This window comes from Arvicanthis niloticus, chromosome 8, assembly GCF_011762505.2.
Source record: "Arvicanthis niloticus isolate mArvNil1 chromosome 8, mArvNil1.pat.X, whole genome shotgun sequence".
NCBI classification, from domain to species: domain Eukaryota; kingdom Metazoa; phylum Chordata; class Mammalia; order Rodentia; family Muridae; genus Arvicanthis; species Arvicanthis niloticus.
The window spans coordinates 70,440,323-70,465,085 of record NC_047665.1 but is presented as its reverse complement, the minus strand read 5'-3'; the positions used below and the strand labels follow the sequence as shown (position 1 = coordinate 70,465,085).

Below are 24,763 nucleotides of genomic sequence, written 5' to 3'. Positions count from 1 at the left end.
ATAAACGGAATACTGAATCCCCACTGTGTCTCTTCAAATGTAAGTTCTCTTCTTCCCCACAGGAGCTACTGCCCAGATGTTCCCTGTGGCCCTGTTCTAGTTTGCTTAGTTTCTGAGGTGCAATCACCTGTGGAGTATGGTTTCTCCTGCTTTTCAGTTTAATTATGATAAAAAATTCATTATATGTGTTCTTTTGTGCCTCATTTCTTTTAATACAAATCTTTTTTCTCGGGCTCTTGAGAAGAGTACCTTTATATAGTGTAAGAATTTCACCATGCTAGTCTGCCAATTCTTTATGTGTTCCAACACACAAACGCTTTACTTTGTTAGAAGTGTAGCTGGGGCTGGAGTTCTGTATCACTAGCTATGTGGAGGCTCTAATCTTACTGGATACAATTTGTTATCTTCTAAAACGAACACACCAATTTTTTATTCCCACCAACAGTGAGTGTGAGGTCAATTTTTTTGGTTTTGGTTTTTGTTTTCAGCAATTCATACTGGGATTGGAGTACGATATGAGCTTGACTTCCCTGCTCCTTAATGACAGTGAACATCTTCATATATTATTATTGGTTGTTTGGAGTCTGTTTTGTGAAATATGTGTGTTGGGTTGTCTTTTCAAAATTGATTGTGGCTCTTCCTCTTGGTCACATATTGAACTCGAGTTGGAAGAAGCCAGTCGGGTCTCAAAATGGAGGTAAAACCGCCACCCGGTCACCCCCAGCCTGACTCCGTCCGTCACCGGGGGTGGGGGGTGGGATGGGGGGATGGGGGGAGGGTCATGATCCAAAGGAACCAGAGCAGCTGAGGAAGCTGTTTATTGGTGGTCTGAGCTTTGGAACCACAGATGATAGCTTAAGAGAACATTTTGAGAAATGAAGCACACTTACAGACTGTGTGGTAATGAGAGATCCCCAAACAAAACGTTCCAGAGGCTTTGGTTTTGTGACCTACTCTTGTGTTGAAGAGGTGAATGCTGCAATGTGTGCTCGGCCCCACAAGGTTGATGGGTGTGTGGTGGATCCAAAGAGAGCTGTTTCTAAGAGGATTCTGTAAAGCCTGGTGCCCATTTAACGGTGAAGAAAATTTTTGTTGGTGGTATTAAAGAGGATGCGGAAGAATATAATCTGAGAGACTACTTTGAAAAGTATGACAAGATTGAAACCATAGAAGTTATGGAAGACAGGCAGAGTGGGAAAAAGAGAGGGTTTGCTTTTGTAACTTTTGATGATCATGACACAGTTGATAAAATTGTTGTTCAGAAACACCACACTATTAATGGGCATAATTGTGAAGTGAAAAAGGCCCTTTCTAAACAAGAGATGCAGTCTGCTGGATCACAGAGAGGTCGTGGAGGTGGATCTGGCAACTTCATGGGTCGTGGAGGAAACTTTGGTGGAAAAGGAGGCTATGGTGGTAGAGGTGGTGGCAGAAGAAGTGGTTATGGAGGTGGTGACGGTGGATATAATGGATTTGGAGGTGATGGTGGCAACTATGGTGGTGGTCCTGGTTACAGTAGTAGAGAAGGTTAGGGAGGTGGTGGACCAGAATATGGAAACCAAGGTGGTGGATATGGTGGTGGAGGAGGAGGATATGATGGTTACAATGAAGGAGGAAATTCTGGTGGAGGTAAATATGGTGGTGGGAACTATAATGACTTTGGAAATTATAGTGGACAGCAGCAATCAAATCATGGACCCATGAAAGGGGGCAGTTTTGGTGGAAGAAACTCAGGCAGTCCCTATGGTGGTGGCTATGAATCTGGAGGTGGAAGTGGTGGATATGGTAGCAGAAGGTTTTAAAGCAAAACAGAAATGGCTACAGTTCTTAGCAGGAGAGAGAGAGCAAGGAGTTGTCAGGAAAGCTGCAGGTTACTTTGAGACAGTCGTCCCAAATGCATTAGAGGAACTGTAAAAATCTGCCACAGAAGGAACGATGATCCATAGTCAGAAAAGTTACTGCAGCTTAAACAGGAAACCCTTCTTGTTCAGGACTGTCATAGCCACAGTTTGCAAAAAGTACAGCTATTGATTAATGCAATGTAGTGTCAATTAGATGTACATTCTTGAGGTCTTTATCTGTTGTAGCTTTTTCTTTTTCTTTTCATTACATCAGGTATATTGCCCTGTAAATTGTGGTAGTGATGCCAAGAATAAAAAATTAAGGAATTTTTAACTTTAAAAAAATTGATTGTGAGTATAAGTTTTCTATTAATATTGTAAACATCTTAGTTTGTATCCTGTATCTTCATTCCTTAGTCTTTTCATAAGCTGACTTAAGTTGAATGGAGTTACAGCATTTTCTGCCTGTGTGTGTGCATGCTATATGTATGTGTTCATATGTATATGCACACACAACTGAAAGCCTGAGGCTAACATTGGGTATCTTTCTCAATCAAGTCTCCACATTATTCTTTGAGGCAGGGTTTCTCACTGAACTTGGATCTCACTGATTCGGCAAGGCTGGCTGCTAGATACAAAGTAGCGTTCATATCTGTGTGCAACCTCTTTACCCACTGGGCCATTTTACTAGCCCCAACATTTTTATATATCATATTTTAAAAACCCTGCCCAAAGTCATATTTATAGTAATATAAATATGCTTGTGTGTGTGTGTGTGTGTGTGTGTGTGTGTGTGTTAGTCTATCACTACCCTGAAATTTAGGTTCACTTTTGTCCATGTAGCTTTTCTCAGAATCATTTAATAAAGAGATTGTAGTTTTCATGAATGTTCTAGAACATCTCCTTTGCCATAAACTAGGTCAATATATACATGAGTCTGTTTGGGGAGTTAATATTTGTTTTCTTGGGTCTAGTTATCAGTTGCGATGTCACAGTTAATACAATTTTTCAGTTTACAAACAAACCTTTCCTTCTTCCTTTGAATTGTAATTATACATTTTAGTATCAACTGGCCAATATGATAATTAGCTATTAGGATTGACTTGCATAGACTATTGACATTTTTAAATATCCAGTGTGTCAACTCTTTCAATATATGTACATTCACATACCTTAATTTCTCTCAGTAAAATTTAAGTTTTTCTTATATAGTGCTTAGACATTTTTGCTAGATTTTCACTAATGTAAAAAGTGCTTTCGTTTAGATCAACAGGTCAGTTACAAGGCAGTCCACTGATTAATCCCCTGTACTTTTCAGACATCGTATTGACCCTTGAAACATATTGTGCTTCTTAATCCTATAACAACCTAACTTACTGTTTCTAGTACAGCACCAATTTTAAACATCAAATTATCAATGCTTAAAAGGGCTAAAACGTCAACCAGACTCTCACAGTTTATAAGACAAGCAGCTGCATCAGAATTTCAACAGGGGTCATTCTAAATCTCACACTACACCATGTAATGTCAAAGGGAAGTAGGCCATGAAGGAAATGAATGCCCATCTCAACACACAGAGATAAGACAGACCTGTCAGCAATTGCAACATGGGTAAGTAGTATATACAGAAGGGCAGGACTCCAAGCACTCAGGAAACTGGGGTGAGATGCTTAATTAAGCTGGGATCATAAAGTAGAAGGTGTTATACACAAATATATCTCCAGTTGCTAGTTTTCTTTATGCAAACAACATCAGTAACATATCCTGGAAGGCCTTAGAGGGCAGTGGCCGCCATATCAGACAGTCCACACGGGCAGTTTTTCACTTGCTATTTTAAAACTGAGTTTGATTATAAAATTATTCAGTCCTCATCCAATCTAGCCTTCTACTCAGATTCTCAGCATGACATGCTCCCCTGACACTTGTGACTATTTGCTCATCCACTTTAGAAGCTACTATTATTCATTGACTTTGAATATGCAGGTTGTGTCAGAAATACCTATAAGCAGAACTTACTAACAAAAGTGCTTTGAGAGAGTTCCTAGCCATTATTCTTCATTTAAAACCCATAGCTAAGAACCCAACTGACCAAGGACTCCAAGGAGCTTGATGACAGGACAGATGATCCAAGGCTTTTAATGTCTGATGTTAGACTTCACAGGGATGTTGTGTGATGGTGGGCACCTTCCTCCGTCTTAAATGTTTCCGAGGATGCATGCTGCATTGTAGTTGGCTTTGAAGAGAGATATCTGTGCAAGGTGAGCAGCTGTTAAATACAGCTTTGGAATAATTGGCCGCCCTCCATTGTTCAGTTCATAATAGCTGCAATAGCTCACACTGCTAAAATAGATCCAATTATGTAGAAAATATTAAAGAGGCAGCAAGCACTTCCTCAGCTACCTTACCTCTCCTAGAAAGTAAGCAAGGAATTTTTCTTCTAGTTTATTTACACATAAATTAAAGGCTTAATAAGATACAAAAATTTACATATGGAAGAAATGCCTTTTAGCACAAGTTCCCGTAACATAGAAAGGAAGCTAAGTATAATGGAAAGATATAAAAAGTCAGGTGCTTCACTATTCAACACAAGATCTATGACTGAATATGCATTATCATACAAGTTTCTGTTGCAGAAAAAAACTAATAGACATTACACGAGTATGTGTAGTGCCGGCGACACAAGGAAGTGTAAACACAAACTAGCAAACAGACACATATATTCTATATATATTGTCCCTCACTAGAAATGCTTGTCAGCTGACACCAAGGAATAAGAAAGGCTACAGTAAGTTTGGGTTTTAAGATACCTTGTGAGTTAATTTGTTGTTCCAAAGTGATGCAGCACCTCCTACCCATTTTGTGCAATCTCTGCATCTCCTTTGTTATATTCTTATTTGGAGAAATGCATGTGATTCCTTCAATTATTTATCTCATGTCTCTTCAGCCACGAATTAAGCTCATCTTATGCTATTTTTATTCTTTTACAAATTCATATACCACACACACACACACATATATGCACACATGTATACACACACATATATATGTATATACTCTGTTTTTTGATTTTTAAAATAAAAAAACAGAGTATATACATATATACAGGAAAAAACAGGAAGCTGGCAAGATACTTTCTTACAGAAACTGTGTTTTCTGGGGCTATTATTCCTCAGACCTATCCATACATGCATACACACAGACACACACACATAAACAGAAAGAGAGAAAAAGAGAGAGAGAGAAGAGAGAGAGAGAGAGAGAGAGAGAGAGAGAGAGAGATTGTTGTTACTAGAGTTTCCTTTAAAAATAAGTGAGAGTCTTTGTAACACTTTTAACAATTAAATCATTGGGAATAAATTTAGAGGTTAAGCAAGGTGATCAGAAATGCACATTCTGCCAGGCAGTGGTGGTGCACACCTTTAATCCCAGCACTTGGGAGGCAGAGGCAGGCAGATTTCTGAGTTTGAGGCCATCCTGGTCTACAGAGTGAGTTCCAGAACATCTAATTATGACTACACAGAGAAACCTGTCTCAAAAAAAACAAACAAACAAACAAAAAACAACAATAACAAAATAAACAAAAAAGAAATGTACACTCTTTCTGAATCACACTGGGACCTGGCTTCCTCCTTCACTTCCCCATTCTGAACATTGGAGGTGAGAACATCTCCAACCCTTACACTTACAATGGCTCTTACAGACTAGAGTTGGGGTTTGAGCAGGGAGGGCTAACCATGAGCCTGGAGAAATGAAGAAAGTGGGTCGGTGTCAGGAAGAGGTGTGGAGGAAGAGGCACAGGGTTCAGGCTCAAGTTTCCCTTTAAAATTATGACTTAAATCAGTGTTGAAGTTTGTCTGTGAACGTTAGTAACCCTGAATAAGACCAAACAACACAGCATCTCTCAGGTTTCTGACCATTGGCGCTGAAGGGGAAATGCAGGTGATAAGTTCATTCCATTATTTCTATTTGTCTTCTGCCTCCCCAACGTGTGCACACACCAGAACATATACAGGAAAATATAGGATTCACATGTACATTAACAGAGTTTTTGTGTGCTAAAGAGCAAAGAAAGGGTTCTTTCTTTCTCATACCTCATGGTGTCTAACACAAAAACTTCCTGGGACTTTACTAAAGGAGCCAATAACCATCCCCATATAGAAATACATTGAGGATGAGTTAAGCTATGTGTTAAATGGTCATGTCTCTTTCTCCTAATAGACTTTTTTTTTGGAGATTTAAACAAATGAAAACAGCTACTTTCAAAATGGCTACCATTATGGGATAGGTTTACTTTGAAAATGAACACACAAGTATGAATTCTGCATATCCCATTAATGGAGGCTGTGGGTCCATTGAATTAATTACACTTGACATCTAACAAGCATGCACAGATGGCAGTTTGGGGTTAATGGTAATCTCTGATCAAACTATTTTACCATCAATGGTTGACTTGTTATGAATTAACTTTCTCTGTTTGGGACTTGCTTTTGCATAGAAATATTTGCTCGTCAGTAATTTAAACACAAATAACATCTGTAAAGAATAATTTTTACAGATAAGAATATAACAAAAGCAGATTGACTTTTTTTCCTTAAAAGGTATTATTTTAAGGACAAAGTTCATAGCATGAGAAAATTATCATGTAAATGATACTGCTGGATCATTTTTTTTCACACTGTTACTCTATTTTATGAAATAGCAGAAACAAATAAAAAGAACATTTTCAGAGGGAAGTTCTCGTGGGACATAAGAACTCTGGCGAGTCTCCCTTCTGAGAACATCAATTTTTTTTCTCTCACTGGGAAATAGACAACCAGCCCACAACTTCAGGAGGAGATCATAACAACAGGAATGAGGGTGGGGGCCAAACAGAAATGAAATGAAGACATCAATACCAGGCTGACTCGAGTTTGGATTCCAGCCTATAATGACAGGTAATTCAAACTCTGCACACACATCTGTAAGAGGAGCAGGAGATGTGTGCATCATGGGGCTTTGTGATTAAATAAAACAAAATATCTGTCTTAGTACAGTTTCTGCTTAACAGTATGAGTTCCTTCCCCCACCGTCATAAATATGGATCACATTATGATTTTAATTAGTTTTGGGGAAGAAAGATGTTTTAAAAGCTGGGCATAGTGGAGCATGCCTTTAATCCCAGCACTTGAGAGGCAAAAGCAGATGGATCTCTGTGAGACTGATACCAACCTGGTCTACATAGTGAGTTTTTGGACAGCCAGGGCTAAATAGTAAGAACCTGTCTCAACAAACAATGTTTATGTACTATTTGACAGCTATGATTCTAAACACTTCATTAATATTAACTCATTTGATTCTCATAACCACCTGAAAATTTGTTTTGTTTGCTTTTGGTTTTTGTCTTTACAGGTGAAAAAGAACTGAAGCACAGAGAGTTAACCAACTCAATCAGTGGGTACAGCAAGAGAGCGCTCAGCCAAGTTCAAGCTGCAGCATGTAGTTTGTATTTAAGTCCAGCCCTTGATGGCTTTCATGCAAACAAAGGAAAATCTCAACAGCATTCTTTGCCCTCAGAACTTAATTGACAAGGGTGAAAATGTAATATACTAAATATTAAAATTATGTCCACATAGTAAAGTATTATTTTAAAATGACGTTAAATGTTTCTAAAGGGTTGATGGGGCAAAGAAAGATCATACTCGAAGATGAAAAGGGAGAGGCATTGTGGTCCAGGAAGCAGGGGTGGTGGAAGATAGAGAATCCTACTGAGGAAAGTCTTGGGGCAGGAGAATGCCAGGGCAAAGTTGAGATGTCAATGACCAAATTCTTCATGAGCAAAGTCTGGGCTTCCAACATTCCAGGCAAGACAAAGTTGTTACAGCCATGTCTGTCCCCATGCTGTGGAAAACAACACTATTGCCACGGATACTTCTTCCAAGTGGGACATCCTGCACTGACACAGCTATGCCTACGTATGTTCCAACATTAGATTGCCACGGAAGAAGTTTATGGTGGACACTGAGCTACACGTTCTCATTTCCTGCTATGTGATGCTCTGCTGCCAGAAGGCAATCAGCTCTCAGGACCTTTAGACCTGCCTCAGCTGATGACCTTCATTCAACATCATGCATTTTCCACGATGAACCACCCTGATGGCCAGTCACTACAGCAGTCTAAAGAGATCATGTTGTTACAGGACCACCCTTGTAACTTTGATTTTCTAATACCTATTTTTAATGATGGTTTTTAAATACTTTAAACTCTCTTTAGCCTACCACCCACCAGAGGTAGTAGAAAAGAAAGGATTTGGGTGAAGTGGACATGTTTAGAAATGGTTCTTTGGAGCAAATCCCATCTACATTATCAGGAAATCAAAAGTTCAATTCACAAGACAGCAGTGGCAGCTTGATCCACTCACGAACACTTCATGAATATAGCAGCAATCTAGTTTGGTAGAGTTGGATAGCAAACATGAATCAGCATAGGTGGCATGACCTAGCAGACACAGTCAGGCTTCAGCCAAATTGGCATGAGAAAACAAGAGGGATCCAGACCAGCAGGGATGCCAGGAGACATTCTTGGCTGTGCCCCTCTCAGTGAAGCAAAGATCAGCAAAGACGAGAGACCACCAAGCTAGCACTGTACAGCTTGCTCTTCAATCGAGCAAGAAAGCCCCTCTCACACTCATTGTGTCTTATTTATATCCCTCCAAACACCACGTATTCCCCACAGGTCTTGCCTCACCAAGTGTCTTGCCTCAGCATTTGAGTCTGTCTCAGCTGACGGCACTTTGCCAATCATCCCAAATCCACCAAAGTGACAAGAAGCTGCAGCACACCACCAGAAGGTTTTTGGTATGTTTCTCTCTATGGAGTCCCAACAAATGGAACTCAACTATGTGATGTAAGGCAGACCAATATATACGTGTCATTGGCGAAAAATGTTTTATCACATGGCCTTTTACATGCTTGCTTTAGCAGAACATCTCTTATGCCTGCTTCATTGAAATGTTCCTTCCTGAGTCTGCCTTAGCCTTTCACCTGTGTCTGCTTCACTGAAACATTCCTTCACGTGTTTGCCTAAGCAAAACACCATCCAACACAACTGACTCCAAAGAACGCTAAAGTTTCCAATTCACCCCCTGCCCCAGCATCAGAGCTTCCCCTAGATCAACTGTTGAAAATATATTTTGCCCAATGATCCCATCTGTCCAATAGCGACTTTTTCCCCCTTCCATCGTTGTTGATCTAAAGAACTCTAATAAGTGTTCCACAGACATACTTTCATCTCAGAGTCCCTGCACCAGGGTACTATTTCTGTGACACTGCTACCTGTTGGAGCAACTGAATGAAGAAATGATCTAGTTAAGAGCATGGTTCCCTGTGGTTACACAGAACATCATACTGGTGTGAGCATGTGACAACAGAGGTGCTTCACTTTTAAAAGATAGGAACAGGAGAAAACAGGGGTATAGAAAAGACCCAGGTGAAATACAGCCCCAAGGGCATGCCCTCAATGGCATACTTACCCCTGTATCTTTTCTGGTACATTTTGCCACTCCAAGAATGCCACTGTATTATGAATCCATCAAGGGATTCATTCACTATTTACTAGGCAAGAGCACTCATGGTCTAATTATCTCTAAAAGCATCTTTACAGACACACCCACAGTTGGGTGTCGTTTATCCTGACGTCAAGCTGACAATCAAAATTCAAACTTAAGCAACATATACAAGAAAGCCAATGGTAGCAAAGACCCCTCCTACTCTGTCATGCAGTACATACATATTGATTTGTCTGAGATTCCAAGTTCCAATAACCTTGACATTATATCCTCTCCCTCTCGCACAGGCTAGGTGAGCTTCGGCTGACTAATGCACCTGACTATGTAGAAAAGGCATCAAGCAGGCTCAGGTATGAGTAGCATTTTGATAAAAATATTAATGGGCATCTCATAAGACTTGCCACTGACTGACAAGACATGACAGCATAATCTTGGTTTTCTCTGGGTCAATATCTACCTGAAAACTAAAATATTTTCACTGTAACAAAAAATAGTAGCAGAAACTATAGAAAGGGGCTTGTGAAGAAATACATTTTCTCTAAGTTAATTTTATTTTTTTCACGCTTGATTTGTTCTATTTAAATGGCAACAACTACATAGACTACAAGCGCATCAAAAAACAACAAGACTGATCAAACGTCAGCTCACACACTTGTATGGGTTCAATGATGAAATGGATATTTTTCCCATTATTTGTTTATTCACTTTACATACCACTCACTATCCCAACTCCTCCCAGTTCCCCCTTCACGGGGTTCCTCCCCCATCTCCCCCTCACCTTGTCCTCTAAGAGAGGAGACACACACACACACACACACACACACACACACACACACACACGAGGTATCCTTCCATCCTGGCACATCAAGTCTCTGCAGGGCTAGGCGCATCCTAGCCAGACAAGGCAGCCCAGTTAGGGAATGAATTCCACAGATAGGCAACATCTTTAAGGACAGCCCTCACTCCAGTTGTTGCGGGACCCACATAAAGACAAGTTGCACATCTGCTACGTATGTGTGAGGGCCCTAGGTCCAGTCTGTGTATGCTCTTTGGTTTGTGGTTCAGTCTCTGAGAGCTCCCAATGATCCAGGTTAGTTGACTCTGTTTTTCTTCTTGGGGAGTAGTCCCTTTCCCCCTCTGGGTCTCTCAATACTTTCACTAACTCTTCCATAAGACTTCCTGTGCTCTGTGGGTCTTTGCTGTTTCAGTCAGCTGCTGGTAGAGCCTTTCAGAGAACAGTTATGCTAGTCTGCAAGCATAACTGAGTATCATTAACAATGTCAGAGACAGGTGCTTGCCCATGGACTGGATTTCAAGTTGGGCCAGTTATTGGTTGGCTATTCCCTTAGTCTCTGCTCCATCTTTGTCCCTGGATTTCTTATAGATAGGGCAAATTTGGGGGTTGAAAGTTTTGTGGGTAGATTGGTGTCCTTTTCCCTCCATTGGGGTTCTGCCTGGCTTCAGGAGGAGGCCACTTCAGGTTTCATATACCTACTACTAGGAGTCCCAGGCTAAAGTAACCCCCATAGACTCCTGTAAGGCTCCTCCACCCCACATCTCTGGCACATCCTAGAGATGGCCCCCCACTCCCTAACCCCCACCTCTAGCCCCCCATCCCTGCCAGTACTCATTTCATTCATTCCCCTAGCCCTCTGGCCCTCTCTCTCCTGACTCTCCCTACACAAGATCCTAAACACCTCCCCATTTCCCTCCCCATCCTCTCTCCCACCCAGTTCCCTCTCTCCATCTGCCTCCTATGAATAATTTATTTCTCTTTCTAAGTGAGATCCAAGCATCTTTACTTGGGCTTTTCTTCTTGTTAGCTTCTTTGGGTCTGTGGAGTATAGTGTGAGTATACTTACTATACTTTATGGCTAATATCCACTTATAAATGAGGATATTTTCAGAAGTGATCAAAAGCAACTATTTTTAGACCCTACTTCTAATGGGGACTTTTCTTTCTATTGTCTATTGTTCCCTGTCAAGCAAATTCATTCCCAAGTACATTAAGCTGAATGGGATCCCAAGAGGCCCCATGGCAACCTTGTCCCTGTGCTAGCTCCACAAAGAGTGTGAGCAGTACTCCAGGTTGGAGGATGTTCTTCAGAGGCAACACAACATAGGCCTGGTCAGACTACTGAACACTGGGCAAAGCACATGAAAAGGGGCTAAAGTTATCATCATTTTAACCACCCACAGAGTCTTAAAAGGTAGCCTGTGGGATGTTAGAGGACATTTAAATACATCAATAAGTCCCTGATCTGAGTACACTTGAGAAGCAGAGAGCTGAAGGGAAACTGATTTCTTACTGCAGAGGCCTCAGATTATGTGAAGTGCCAATGGTGTCCTAATCTTCCAAGAAATAGAGGCTGCATGTCTCCTGGGATTACTAGCATCTGTTTCACAGGGGATCATTTGGAGGGTTGGTCCCAAGTGCTGTATTTTGGGAATGCTTATGATCATTTTTGAAAATTTAATTTTTTTAAATGCTATAATCGCTTCCTAAATTGTTAGTGCTCTATCCATATTTTAAAATTCTTACTTGTACATTTTGAAAACATTCTTTTATTTGACAGTATTGTGGCAAAAAAATTTTCAAAATTCAAATAACTGTTGAGTAACTCCAGGTTAGAAGAGTACAATTCTGTGTGCCAAAAGCCAACCCACTTTGTGTACGTGGTGGGGGAGGGGCTTCTGGAAATTTCAGGAAACAGATTCAAATTGATGTCAGACTGTATCAGCACACTTCTCAGGCTTTGAGCCAAACAACCCTTCAGTGCATGTATTAGTTAACTGTCTCTATCATTCCTTCACTTTGGTGAGCACAAAGCTGACTTTCCCACCCCATGAGGCAGCCTGACACAAGGGCCCTGATGATGCCTGTCAACCCCCAGCAGCCCACGCGGATGCTCCTCTGAGGACGGACCTAAGCAGCTTAGACTGAAGAGGACTAAAAATTATTACAAATGGAAGGATAAGATGCTTCTGCCATGGCAGGAACACGAGCAGGGAGCAGTGTCAAGAGCACACATTAATCATCTCATAAAGCAGCAGGACACTCCCCAAACTCCTGAAACAAAACAGAAATAGAGCTTTACAGCAAGAAGCAGCTGGGGTCCAGAACTCGAATAGATAATGTCCTCATCCTAGTCTTTAAAGTGAAGGTAAATAGTGCCAAAAGGAAGATGGCTTGCCAGAAAAAATATTAAAGATAGTGTATTTAAGTTCCCAGCATTCTGCTTGGCACATAGTGGGTTCTCTACAACCATCTTTTCATTGTGTTGGAACATAAAAATGTAGGTAGCTAGCATGCTATCCAAATGCTAGTAATTTACTGCAATGTGCTGGTACATGCTTTAATCCCAGCACTTAGGAGGCAGAGGCAGGTGGATCTTTGAGTTTGAGGCTAGACACTACACAAAGAAGCCTTTTCTCAGGGAAAAAAAAACAAAAAAAACAAAAGGCTAGCAATTTACAAAAAATTGTCAAGTCTCCAGACTTCCTCAGGTTGTGGGTCGTTACTAAACAGTGAATTATAGGAACTAGTTGTCAAAATCCAATATTCTTTAAAGAAGAGGAGTAAATGGGAAGGAAACTATAGACAGAATTCTAGTTCAACAAGCCACACGATTGATTGTTTCTTTTTCTGAAGAGGACTCGAAGATTCTTGCTGTTCCCATAAAGGTAGAAAACAGTTGCTAAACCTTCCTAGGAGACTGACAATATGGTGCAGGAATCCAACAAATAGGAAAATAAAGTGGAGTGTGTGTGTGTGTGTGTGTGTGTGTGTCTCACTGAAATGCAAATTATAAAATGCAAATTACCCATGAAGAAATCAACATGAAAAATCTCAGCCCAAGGCAATAGGCAAAAGATTTTGGCTTTGGACATTCAAAGTATAATGACATGGAAAGAAATTCTCAGGGTGCTAAGTAGACAATTGGCTTTATTTCCTCTGAACTTCTGCATCTGTCAAACTTTCACAATGAGAGGCAAACTTTGTCCCCATAGATGGCAGCCTAACCACCTAGGGAGAAGGTTCTACTCTGTTCCTGCTACATGGAGCTCCATGTGTGTTTTGACCCTTAAGGTAGCTGAGCTATAGTTACAGAGGGGGCGGGGGAGGGGGGCTGCATCTAACATAACTACATCCCCACTCATATCCTTAGGCTCTTCTTTCATACAAAAGCAGAATGCTTGCTGTTTTCAGATGAGAATCATTTTCCTTCCATGGAACATTAATACAGATCCTTGGCTGTTCATGTGTGTCGCCATCTATTTGGAGAACAGTTCTGTGACTGTATAATATTCTGCTCCCCACCCCCTTGGGATACGAATTGTCTCCAAACCAGAAGCCTTGACCTTCATGTCACAGAGAAGTATAAGGAATGTCATTTTCTTTGGTAGCTGTTAGACAATAAGACTTCTTCTTCTGCATTGGCCTCTGGCTCCAGCCTGTCCTGCAATGCCTTTAAATCACGCAGCCTGGAAGACACTGCCACAGACCCTTTTCTTTCCTAAACCAGTGGTAGCTAAGGCTACAGTGTTGTCATCCTATTCCTTCTAGAAATGATACACTGGTTTTCTGACCATTGAAAAGGACTCCATCTTAACCCCAAAATCCTTTTTAGGATGAGAAAGTACCTCTGGAAAGGGAGTGTCCCTGCAGTAGCCTCTGAGACGTAGCTACTTGGGCTCAGCTAGGAGATAGCACAGTAATAGCAGAATTTAACTGAAGTTGACACATTTTCATTAAACTGGCTAAAACAGAGACATATATGGGTCTTTCTGAATCATTGAACATACACTGTTTGATAAATTATATTCCCATTTTCAGAGGCTGTGTCTCTCTAAATGCTGGAGCAGGTAATAGCCGATCCCAGCCCTGGAGTGCTAGTTTTCACCCACAAAAAAGGACTCAGTGGACCAGTGAGGGAGATCGGGAGAAGGTGACTAAGGGCCGGTTGCAGTCTTGTCTTCAACCTGGCTTAGGTACGAAGACCTCGGAGCACATGGAGGTCTTTTCACAGAGCTGGTCTCCATGACAGAACAGGAAGACAGCCAGTGTTGAACGCATCAGAAAGTGTGACTTGGCCAAAGACATTTATGTTTATTTTAGTCCATTCTCTGAGTTATTAGTAATGCCATCGCTTTGGGGGATTTGGTTTGGACAAAGGAGAGGAGCAGGGTGAGAGGTGGTACACAGGCACCTTCCCAAACACAGATCCCCCCACTTTAAAGCATCGAAATCTCAGGGACACCCTCGTGAGTCTGGCTCTCCATTCTCCAGGACTGAACCACTCAGAATGATGGAAGCTCCTCCGCTGCTGCTGCACCTCTGCTCAATTCTGTGCACAGAGCACTGCCCTGGGACCTTTGCCCTGGGGAGCTGAGCTGCCAGGCTCTTGTCTGTCACTAGCTATACTGAGGACACATTATTGATCAAGCCAAATCCCTCTCATGCCTCACTGTTGGAGGTGTGGTGAGATGAGCACCTGACAGTTTTCAGCTTCCCTAGGGAAATGAGGAAGTTCAGACACTCAGCCATTTATCTCCCTAGACTCTTATCTGCTTCCTTCGGAAAAACAAAGGGAAGGGAAGATTCAAGGGGGGCAGGGAGCAGAATGCTTACTGCAGAACCTTCAAAATGAACTGTCTCTATAGAAAAGACCCTGCCTCTGTGTACCATGCTCAACTTCCCCAAACCCTGCCTTGCCCTTCCTAGGAAGACAACCTGGGAGAAATTAATAACCCTAGTCATTCTGATAGCCTTCTCAAAGCCCATACGAAAACCTGTCTATGATATTTACCAGATTCCTCTGCATATAAAACTTTCACATCAAGACAAAATTGTATAAAATGGCTGAACTGTTCTAAAAGAAGAGGAAGAAAGGACGGCAAAGAAGAGCTACCGGTGATTTCCAAAAAGCTACAAAGCAACATCCGAACTCCCGATTCTCTCCTACACAGACATGCCTCTCGTTTCTCACAGCTCTTAAGTTCCGTCCTTCTCGTAGACATACTTTAAAGGGAGCCCTGCAGAAAAAGACAACAGAAACACATTTAAAAATCATCTCCAGAATCATGACACAGAAAATTTTATGGCTTATAATGGCAGCAGAGATGCCTGAAGTAACATGCATACACATGTAGAGAGAGGAATAACCACAGCGAAAACAAAAAAATAAAGGCAGCTCCTTAGTCTATTTTCAAGGATGCTGCACCATTGACAACCCCCGAGAAATGGAATTCCTGCTGGTCTTGCTCCCAGACAGGGCATAAACTACATGATCCCTGAAGTTCCTTTCAGTGAGGCTCAGGCATGAGTTGTTTACTCTACACACAGCTGAGCCTCAACACTGATGCAAACGGAAAACTGGGCAAATTCCAGAGGCTTTTGCCTAACCTTTTCAGCCTAAATCCCCACTACTTTAATAACTGCACAAAGAAGGCTCACTTGTAGGTTAGGAGTGTAGCTAAGCAGGGAGGTGCTTGCCTACAATGCCCAAGCCCTCAGGGGCTGCTCCTCCATATTGGGGAAAAAATAGAGAAAAAAGAAGAGCTTACTGGAATTATTTGCTGCATATGTTGGTGGACCTTTTGGGTTGGGGAGTTGTTTCCAGAAAGACAAAATCACATAATAAAAACACAAATAATCACTGCTTTGAAGATGATAGAATTTCCATAGCCACTGTCCTGTTATAGTGGCCAGTTAAGGAAGATATATATAAATCCTATCATTTACTGTGTATATGTTGCTCAGGCAGACGAAGGCTTCACATCCACTCTCTTGTGGGTGTTGATCTATTGCAGCAGAGCAAGTGAGTCTTGCAAAAAATGTTCTCCCTACCTGGGAGATGGTATGTAAGAAGTAGCAGCAGGTCAATGCCCAGAAGGGTCAATGGTTCAGAAGCTGATCTTCATAGTAGCCAAATAGATTCTTCAGATTTGAAAATGTGGACAAGCAGGGATGGAAGAGATGACTTAGTAGTTAAGAGCATGCAATGCTCTTGTAGAAAACCAGAGTCCAGATCCCAGCATTCATGTTGGGGCAGCACACAATGACCTATAACTCAAGCTCTGAGGGCTCTGACTCTCTCTTCTGGACATTGCAGGCACTGGACTCTTATAAACATAATTAGAAATAAAAATAAATTCTTTAAAATTATATGTGTGTGTGTTTGATTGAGATCAATTAGTCCTAATTACTTTATATATACAGTCAGAAAATTATAATTAACCAATGACTACACATTGCTACATGGTGAGACTCCATTCTGGGTCTAAGGTTATTCACCCCAATTGCTGTCTCCCAATAACTGTCTTGTTCAAGAGAATCACGTTTCCATGGCACCCACCTATTTTCTTACTCATGTTTCTACATATTCATTTTCCATTTTTAATCATGGTGAGTGCTAGTTTCTTGGCTTTCTGGTGATGTATCATATACGGAATCCAGTCTCATTATAAGCACTTGACTCAAGTTTAGACAACAGTGTGAAAGTATTTACCTTGAGAAATCTTGCTATCACTGGTAGGCTGTTGAGCAAATGCCTACAATGTAGAAATTGCAGAGGTGGCAGCTTTCCTTCAGGCTTCTCAAGGGAAAAGTGGCAGGGGTCATGCCTGAGAGACCATTGTTTCAGAGTCTAGCCACCTGTTTGGTCTTTGAAAATGTATATCCTATGTGGAAGCCTGGGATTGGGCAGTCTGTGACTGTGGCTGGCACCCAGTAAGCATGCATGGGGAGATATCTGTTATTATTATCACTCTACAATGTCCTGTCACAGAGAGGTAGAGAAAAGTTAGTGAAAGTCTACAGATGTTGTTGGAAAATAAATATTGCCCAGTTGAATTTCTACCTAAAGAATTATTTATTACTTCCAATACTTTTTCTGGATAGTTTCCTGCCTCCAAACAAAACAGCTTCTGTGAAAAGAAATCATTTGCACTAATACATACATATACATATGCATATTATACACATATACATGTAAATTATTCAATGGGTTACAAAAGAACATAGCTATTTGTCTCACAAAAAAAATGAGATTTTCAAAATGAAAATATAGCCAAGTAGTAAAAAATATATTAGCCACAAGGTTATAGGTGTGTTGCTAGGTCACTGACCAATTACTGAACTTCATCCAGATAGCCTAGTTAGGTAATTGGGACCTTACAGAGAAAGGCACCAGAATCAAGCAAATGGATGCTGCCAATTACAGCTGTGCAGTGTTGCAGCAGGGTGTAATTTGAAACATGATCTGGACTTTACTATGAGGATCTGTATCTAAGACATTGACAAATCTGCTTAGTAAACAAGATAACAGAAGAAAACGGCAGTCCAAAAACCCCAATTGATTGTGTAAGAACACTAGGGGAAATAGAGAGTAAACAACACTTAAATAAAGGGGTAATAAAGCCTGAAATGTGTACGTACCTAGGGATATGGAGTGGTGTTGGAACCAGGAATGCACTTGTGGCGTGCATGAGCCAAGAAGGTTCAAGTCTGTTAGTCATGGAAAATAAATCTTTTGTCAGTAAGCATAGTAAAAGGAGCTCACTTGAGGAAAATGGATGGCAAGTCTTATATTGGGGGTATAAACTAGTACAACTTGGGAATACTGCCCAGCTTTAAAACTTCAGAATACCTGGCACAATCAGTCACCATGCACCTGAGATTGGACACTCCGCCTGTGAACTGAGCGTGTCTGAAGTAGTTCAAGCTACTCCAATGATTTTTGTGGACAAAATTACAGCTACGTAAAGGATGGTGGACTGGATAACAAGCCAGTCAACACCATTTGGGCAGAGTCTAGGACATGACAGTCTATGGACTAATGACCTACTTTCTCTAACACACTAAAGGCATGAACAGCAATGGGCAGGGGTAAGAAAGGGAATGTGTGTTTTCAATAATAAAAAGACGCAGCCTGTTACTTTATGCAGCAGCTTATTACTTTAAGCATATAAACTTTATGAAGTTGATTTAAAACACACACACACACACAATCTTCAGAAAACATTTTGAGATATTTTGGGAGATTTGAATATTGTCTTGGCTTAAATAAACTGAGAATATTATTGTTAGCTGAATTGTTTGTGATGTCAGTTAGCAGTTATCCCTCTTTAAAAGAAAAATACATGGGATGATGGCTCTTTCTCTTGAGAAGCCCACATTTGCACTTGGGTGAGTGCTGCCTTTCTCCTAAGAACCTCTCTAGCTCCACCAATACCTGTGCTTAAATCTATATTAAAACAATTTCTTCAAAACCTTTATTGTTGCTTTATAAAAAAAAATGAAAAATAGTGGGAGATGGCCATGTCCAGAACTATCTTCTAGGTCTTCTTTCTGAGTCCTCTTTTGTGATAACGCCCTGAACCTCAGTGGTTGGGAGGTTTTACAGACACATCTTGTAACTGACCACCCAGACTCCTTTTGTTATTGTTGTTTTGTTTTGCAAGACAGGTTCTCTCTGCGACTGTCCTGGAACTCACTATGTAGCCGAGGCTGACCCTGAACTCAGAGATCCACCTGCCTTTGCCTCCCAAGTGCTGAGATTAAAGGAGCATTTACATCACACCTGGCCTAGCACTGAGATCCTTATACTTAGCATTGGGCCAGCTACATCTTTCTATACTGCTACCCGCTGCAAAAGGACCCTTCTCAGACCAAGATTGAGAGAAAGTCTGTGGCTATAAACATAAATATCTAGAAGAAAACTTAACAGCATGACCACTTAGCAAAATAACAATAACAGGCTCTACACTAGATCCTAGAACCTCCCCCAGCTACTGGCTTTTGACCAAGATTACAGTATAAGGCATGAGATCCCCCTCCTGTGGGGCAGGGCTGGAATGCAACTAATATCCCATTGACAGCTAATACCTCATTAACAGTCACACCACCTTTGCACCAGTGAATACATCTTACCTACGGCATGCAGGTTCTGCATTGGTAAGGTGATTGATGTCTTCTCTCCCCTAGCAGCCTACATAGCACCTTCTGGTCAGTTTCTTTATGTAACACAACCAAAATGTGTGATATGTTGAGCAATAGGGTCCTACTATGCAGTTGTGCTTGGAAACCAAGAACAATGACAATAGCCTGTCTTGTTTGTGGAGACCTCCAGGGCCTTCCTGACCAATCACTTCTAGGAAGGTATCTCTAACCTTTATGTGATTTTCACTTAATAACCATGTCTTCTAGGACACACAGGGTAATTCTCTTCCAACTATTTTTAAGTTGTCATTTGAAATCAGCTTAACTTGTACTAGATATGGTTAGCTGTACAAGACCTGTATAAGATCAAAAAAGCCAAAATTCTGCCTAGATGGTACTCCTCAATCCTGCCTAGACGGTGCTCCTCAAGTCCACCCATTACCAAGGAGCTATGACAGTGTGTTTGCTGTTTGTTTGTTTGTTTGTGAAGGTATCTATTCATAGCTTCCCATGCTCCAGTGACTGACCCCACAACCTTGCACACACCAGCTGCACTAACTAGACTTAATGAGTTATTAAACAAAATAAAAGATACGACATTATGAAAAAATATGCTTGGGGAGATGTGGGAAGCTGGGACTAGATATGAGCATGTTTTATGATACACATTCATAAAATTTTGAAAAATTTTTAAAAAGTTAAAATAGTGGTTGAAAGATCTTATTAATTAGAAACATATTCTAAGGAACTAGGTATGAAACAATAAGTGTTTTATAATACTGTAGGAAAGGTCAGAGAAATGGAGACTGATTAGCAAATTATTAATAGCTGAAGAGATCAAGTTAATACCTTTTATAATATTATGCTATTCATACTTATCTATTTTAAAGATTCCATTTAAAATAAAACAATAAAAAAGTTTACTGCCATATTGCTTATGTAATCGATCATAAAGCTTTGAATTTTTTAATAAAATATATATTAAAAATACTATAAACAAAATTATAACTAGAATGTAGAGAAATGGTCTCCAATTTTCTTATTCAATAGTCTAACTTTGGAGATAGGAAAACATCACATTTGAGTTGCTCCTTAGGCCTAGTTGATTCGTTTCCAAATCTTCAGCATCTCTAAGGAAGAAAGCTTATAACCATCCTCTCTTGAAATGTCAAAGTGAACCTTTTCTAATCGCTCCGTGATAAATGTCCTTATTGTGTCCCAGTGACTTTGTGATGAGATGAAGAGGCTCTGGGAAAATGAACTGGTTTTGTCACTAGCACTCTATGATAAATTGGGAGCATTTCATCACAAGCCATCTGAAAAGGTGTGTCTTCAGAAAAGAAGCTATTTCCAATATTCTTCATCTCCGTATTGTCCCGGCATAGCAGCAAATATCAGACTTGGCTATTGTATTCAGATCAATGTGTTCAATACTAAAAAGTATATGAATCACTAAAAATAAGTTATCCTTGCAAAAATATAAAAACACTTACACTGTCTATGTGAGTATCTAAAAATGAAAAAGGATGGAAATTTAGAAATAACAATAGTGAGGGCATAGAATCAGCCATGTCTAAGATGTTAGGTTTATTACTTCATTTCCTGTTGTTGAAACTAGATACCAGATGGTAGGTACCTTGGAAAGAAGATGGATTTATTTAGCTCACAGTTTGAGAGCTGAAAGTCTAGACAACAAGATGCAGGTTCTAACAATGACTTCCCCTGGCTATGTCTAGTCATAACAGAAGGTTTCATGAAAGTATATGGGCTGGAGAGATAATGTGCTGAGACAATAGGCAGAGAGAAGTGAGAATCTAGGGTAGCTCTTTTTTTGTAATCACTGATAACCCACAAAAGCTACATTTACCCCTAGAACTTACCCTCAATGACCTCTCTCTAGATCCATGCTCTTATCTTAGGATTACCACGTGCACATTGAGCTTTTAACAAGTGAGTCCTTAACAAACTCATACTTTATCCTTCGTGTCTCTCCAGGAAAAGTCTCACTACAGTCATTATGAATATCTCTTAAATATTTATTAGGTTCAAGGCTTATGTTTGAGGAGGCTTGAATATGAAATGGGATGAAGTATATGTCCTCTTACCTGAGAAATTCAGTCATTCCCTAAACAGCAAAAGTATCATGTCTTGTCAAATTTTAACCAGAGCACTGGGGACACATCTTCAGTAAGAAGCAATAAGACACAATGGCATGATACCAAGAGAAAAATATTCCTATTTGATGTACAGAAATAGTGACTGCTGAGACAAAGATGAAATGATGTGCTGACCTTTCCAAATAAAAGCAATGGGGGATAAAATCACATAAGCCTTCAGTGTCTCCAAGGCTTCTTGCTTGAATTATAAATTTTGTAGAAGGTGTTGGAGATAACCCAAATAAATGTTTCCAAAAGTTTTTATGTCCTTAAATATCCTATCCTCTAACTCAATCTAATAAAGTAAGTCTTATCATAGGCTCTGTGTTTAGGAAGGTATAATGGCTGGATTTCTAGAGAATTCTGGTAATGTTAGACCTTTTATTAACTGGGCATCCATAGTTGGTAGAAAAGAGATGCCACCACCCATAGCCTAAGCCATAGGGTGACTTAAAGCATCTATTCTATTATTTTATACCTACAAAGGATACAATTATTTTTAGGAAGAAAGAATTAATTTATTTTTTCACTAAAAGCTTGTATATTCTTGGAAGCATATCTAAAGCTTGTTATTATTTCTCATGACTTGTCAGATACCCCAAACTTTGCCTTATGTCAATCAAAACAATCTCATAAAAGCAGTGTGTCATGGTCACTGCTGTGTAACATTTTCTCAGAATTGAAGCATTCCATCCCAGGGGGAAGCTCATTAAAGACTCATAAAGTAAACAATTCATAAGTCTTAGGAAGTTCCCAAAACTTACAGGGTTCATCAGATATCTCCCACCACAAGGTCATATAAACAGTAGTGATTATTGGGAAGAATAGGGTTTTTTTTTTTCAGCGTCTAGGCTGCATGGAGGAGACTCTCCAACTTGTTAGACTATCTCTGAGACATACAGGGAGCTTTCGGCATGCAGTTTTTATGAGTCACTACCTATACTGAGAGGACTTACTGGTGATGAAGCTGTAACTCCTTGCCTATGCTTCCAGTAAAGTAAATGACCCAATAAACTCACTAGTTTACCAAGTTGGACCTTAGTGAAATCATTATTTTGGTCTATCATCAGCTCTATCTGTGCTACCTAGATCTTAGTTCATGTCTCTCCAGGAAAAGTCTCACTACAGTCATTCTGAACATCTCTTAAATATTTATTAGGTTCAAGGCTTATATTTGGATAGGTTTGAATATGAAATGGGATAAAGTATATGTCCTCTTACCTGAGAAATTCAGTCACTCCCTAAACAGCAAAAGTATCATGTTTTGTCAAATTTTAACAAAACTGGCCTTTCATTTACATCTACCCCACAATGGTATATTTCAGAGCTGTGTCTTCATTGTACTGGTGAGAACATTCATTGGTGACATCTGTCACTTGGAACTTTTCCTTTAATAAAATTTATTGTGAACACATAAAGCAATGCTATTGCTTCCGGACATCTGGCATATGCAATCAATGCCTTTGCAAAGAGCTGAGGGAAAATGGGGAGCGGGGGGGGGGGGGAGAAGGGGGTTAAAGCACATTCTTTCCAGGCCACATACAAGTTTTGTGCTAGAGTAAAATAATTTCTTTTTTGTCTAAACAGAGCTAGCTACATACAGTCCACAGGTCACCAATGTTTCATGGGAAATCATGTCTCTGAAGAGTAGCTGAATATTTATTCTGACATAGATTCCATAGAGTGACCTTATTTGAAAGGAATTTCTCAGTCTGCTCCATTAGGAATAATTGTGTTGGAACAGTGCCCCTTGCTTTAAGGAGGGCACATCCATTTACTGTGGCAAAGGAGTCCCTGAGATTGATCTGACCTATTTGTTTTGTGGGTTTGGATGCTGCTGAGTAAGCCAATGGTATTTCAAGTTGGTGCTGTTTTGGACAAAGTCAGAGCTACATGGGGTGCAGATTTTCCCCAGAAAGCCAATCAGAACTGCAAAAACAAGATTAGTATCAACTATGTGGAATGGTAACTTGTCTTGACTGCACTGACTTAATGAATATCTGTCATTAGATTGTTCAGACATCTTTTCGCAATTGAATATCTGACTTTAAAAGAAATGGCTGAACTATCTCCTGCATTATACACTAGCATACATCGGTAGCAATCTGTGGTGTTTATCTGTAGTTTAAATGCAAAAAGAAAAGAAAAATCACTCCAACGTTTCATGCAAGGCTGCTTCTAGAACAAAATTAATAATGGCTACAATTTTCAGAGCTGTGCTCTCATACAGTATACACTAAATCTGACTAATTTAATTCCCTTGCACTGAAGGCTTGAATTACTGCAGGAGAAATACTCAAATTGCCACAACTGCAGAAGAATCATCCGGCCCTCTGTTTCCCAATCTCTTTCAAAGGATGCCCATGAAGATTATTCTTGGCTCAATGATGTATTTCCTTTCCTCCATAAATCTAATGCTGTTTTCCTGGATTCATCTTTTTTCATTTTTGGTATGTTCTAATTGGCTCCCACTGAGGCTTGGCAGCCACCAATCTGATCATATGCCTGTTTAATTGACCCTGGGGATATTTAACAAAGTGTTCACCATTTCACTGTGCATTGGAGGGTAGCTGTATCTGTTCCTTTTTCCTGTCATAGCTGTTGGGCTATTATGACAATCCTCACATGACTGATTTTGTAACATAATTGTTTTCTGTGCTGCAAAGCAATAACGCTTCATCAACTCCACATCTTTGCTACTGAAAATAAGACATGATCTAAGATCAACTCACACTCATACACAGAAATGAATGTTTGCCAGCCTGTCCATTTATGGAGCAAATTGTGGCTCGATTGCCTATAACACTGGACACTTGCAGAAATACAGGGCAATAAAATTATTGTGTGATACTTCCCTCCCATCCTTCCAAATTGAGCCTTTAAATCAGCTTTTTTAAAAAAAAAAAAAACTGTAATAAACCTTTTTCTTCAGATGTTTAATGGGTGAGTTTTAAATAACTCAAGATCTTAGGAAAATCTTCAAGACACTTGAATACAACCTTTGTTTCTTTAAAAAAAAAAACAAGTTTATTAAAGGTAAAAGAAAAATGCACTCCATCATATTGTTCATATGACTATACAGACTTAACCTCCTGGCAATAATTTGTAAAAAGATGAAAATACATAGTTTCAAGAAATATTTAAAAGATTCACCTTGTTTAGAGATATTGTCTCCTTCATCTTGTCATTCAGGGTTAACACTGAGTACCATGGCTTCCTCAGTTCACATTGCAGTGTGAACCTGTGGGCTCTAGGGCTGACTTGGACAAATGCAAAACCA

General features: G+C 40.1%; 1 long non-coding RNA gene and 1 pseudogene across 1 annotated transcript in view; one reads left to right on the top strand and one right to left on the bottom strand.

The window, feature by feature from the left end:
- Positions 1-691: 691 nt before the first annotated feature.
- Positions 692-2,002, top strand: LOC117713876 (heterogeneous nuclear ribonucleoprotein A3 pseudogene; annotated as a pseudogene).
- Positions 2,003-13,431: 11,429 nt separating this feature from the next.
- Positions 13,432-24,763, bottom strand: part of LOC143443215 (uncharacterized) — a 133,378-nt gene continuing 122,046 nt past the window's right edge. Inside the window, exons 3-4 of the long non-coding RNA XR_013111981.1 lie at positions 17,825-17,893; positions 13,432-15,420 (exon numbers count right to left, since the gene is read on the bottom strand). This is a non-coding gene — a long non-coding RNA (uncharacterized LOC143443215). The remainder of the gene's footprint in view (positions 15,421-17,824; positions 17,894-24,763) is intronic.